This window comes from Gadus morhua, chromosome 5 (genome assembly GCF_902167405.1).
Source record: "Gadus morhua chromosome 5, gadMor3.0, whole genome shotgun sequence".
In the NCBI taxonomy this organism is placed as follows: domain Eukaryota; kingdom Metazoa; phylum Chordata; class Actinopteri; order Gadiformes; family Gadidae; genus Gadus; species Gadus morhua.
In genome coordinates, this window is record NC_044052.1 from 4,294,509 (window position 1) to 4,297,154 (window position 2,646).

The 2,646-nt window shown below is 41.0% G+C and overlaps 1 long non-coding RNA gene across 1 annotated transcript in view; it reads right to left on the reverse strand.

The window, feature by feature from the left end:
- LOC115544545 (uncharacterized) overlaps positions 1-1,980 on the reverse strand; it is a 3,171-nt gene extending 1,191 nt beyond the window's left edge. The window contains exon 1 of the long non-coding RNA XR_003976906.1: positions 1,921-1,980. This is a non-coding gene — a long non-coding RNA (uncharacterized LOC115544545). The remainder of the gene's footprint in view (positions 1-1,920) is intronic.
- Positions 1,981-2,646: the final 666 nt, after the last annotated feature.

Consider the following 2,646-nt stretch of genomic DNA (forward strand, 5'->3'; position numbering starts at 1 on the left):
CCATCAAGGCGAGAGTCACAGGGACTCGAGGTGTAGGGTTCAAGGTGGTTATACACCATACAAAGGAACATTTTTGCGCCATCATTTTTTTCTGGGGTTGTTGACAATACCTCACAGCATGCTTTGTCATTTAGCATGTAAATGTTGTTTGGATGTTTGCTACTTACTTTGCCTTCTTTCTCAGTAAGTTCCCTCCTGAGACTTCCACCCTCATTCAGTCTTTTCACAATTTGGACCAGAGGACTTCTTCCCGAGCGGACCAGTTTTTTCAAATGGTGAAGATAATTCACAAAGGGGAATGCACTGCAGTTGTCCAGGCAGCCACATTTTTTAGCATCAGCAGCAAGGTGCAGCATGGAGTGGACGTTGTAGACTAGGAAGCACTCCCCATACAAAAACCTTCCTTGCTGTACAAAAAATGAGAGCAGTTCATGTGCATACGAGCAGTGGGCTTGCACCAGGCTTGGAGAAATTAGCATGCACATTGCAACGCTGAAAGCCATGAAATGCTCAAACAGGTCATCTTGAAGAACTCCCCTCAGGACTAACTTGCCAGTGTAAAGAGCAAACTGACGGAACTCTGTGGCCTTCCAACGCTCAAGATGTTCCAAACCCCTTGGCTTTCTTGCAAAATTGTTTGGAATAGCTGTCTTCAGTTGCTCAAGTCTCACACTCACCTCCTTAATCTGCCCTGAGGACATTCTTGTCTCCTTCTTTCCTTTTGTCCACAAAAGCAAAAGCTTCTTCATTACCGCAAGGCAACACTGGTGCATATAGTCCACAGGAAAGGATGTGACCATGTCAATAGAGAGGTTGGAGAAAGGTGATGTTTTTCCTTCATGGTGATGTTCCAGTTGAGTTACCTCTCTGAAGGATTGGTCAGTCCTCAGTGTGAGGTTTTCAACCTCTTGATAGGTCATCCGTCCATCCCAGAACCCCTTCTGTGTACACCTGTCACAACCAAAGTACCCCGAGTACTGCTTGATACATTTGACAAGTGCCTTCGCAGGAGCGTCACAAGTTATGCACCTTATCTGGACACGTATCACCTTGTCTCCCCACTCCAAGCCATTCTGCATCACGTTCTCCAATTTGCTGACTGTTTCGCTGATGAAGTTGAGGGAGGTTGGTTTGGATGACACCAAAGCCAGAGACAGGGGGAAAATAGATTTAGGTGACAAATTGATGCAGCAGAGAACAGGCCAAAGAGATTGGTTGTTGCTTTTAAAAAGAGGCAAGCCATCAACATTCAGGGAGATGTCTACACTGTCTAATTTTTCAAGCACTGCTTGGGGATACTTTTTAAGATGTTCCAGAATCTGCCCTCAACAAACTGAACACACTGCATTCCAGACTCAGTCTCCACATCCACTTCATTGGTACTCTCCAACAAGGTTCTTGCAGTGGAAGGAAGCTCTGGATGACCATTTATTTTCAGGACCTTCTATAAGGCATCCACAGCATTGTGTTTCTCTCCAAAATCAATGGCCCATTCTTTAAGTTGCTCCCTAAAGGAAGAGGCAACTGCACTGTCCTCATCACCATCACAGGAATCCTCTGATCTCTCCATTTGTTCCAACTCAGTCTCAGGGACAATGTTGGTATCGTCATGCAGCTGCTCTTCGATGGTACATCCACCTCCACTCCCAGGGCTATCATCACTGTACATCTCCTGATCATTGTGATTCTGCAGCTCATTTGGTTCTCCATCACGTGTATTCTTTTTCTGGGCTCTTGACACCCTTGCCCAGATCCGGTTGTATTCTCGCCTCTGATCAGCTGACGACATCTGCTCAGTGGATACAGCCCTAAAATGGTGTGCCTTGAAGATTTTGAGCCACATTATAAAACCTTTTATTTTTTTGCATTTGATTGAAGAATGACAGTACTAATTTCAAAATAATATTAGTATTATCCTACCTTTTTTTTGAACATCTTAAGATCGTCAGATCTTCCAGCACTGTTTGCCATATCTTCAGAAAGTACATCCACCCGGAAATACAGAAGTTGCAAAATGAAAAAAAATGCATAAATTGTTAAACTCTTGCCATTGAGAACTATAATGTATACATTTTCAAGCAACAAAACCATAGCAAAAAGCCAATGTAACCATATCAGTAAATTGACCCATTATTTTCTATATTTATATATTGCCTGGTGGTTTTTATACAGAATATCCCATATTAAAATGTATATTGAATTGTGCATGGTTGACGTATGTAGTGCAGTTTAAATAATACAAAAGTATTGGAATTGTAATGGACAGCTTGTGGGTCATTTTGATAAAAGTAGTATTTTTTTTTTTTGTCTAACTTAATTATCGTAGTTTCATGTCTGTAGGTTATGTAGCCTGTTCAGAGTTTCATTAAACTATGCACTGGAAACTTAAATCCTACTGTAATTGACCTATCGCTAAGCCACAAATACATTTTCCAATGACTCCAATCATACCATATATATTTAAAAATAAAATATATATATAAAAAAAAAGAAAATTGATCTTAAAAAAAAAAAAAAAACAGGTCTATTACCCTCTGTGGCAATTTAGATTTGTGTATTTCTGCCATTACTTTCAATACATAGCGCTCCGGATGTCACGTGACTTTACTGTTTTGCCGTCATTTTGGCAGGAAAGTAGTGGTAACA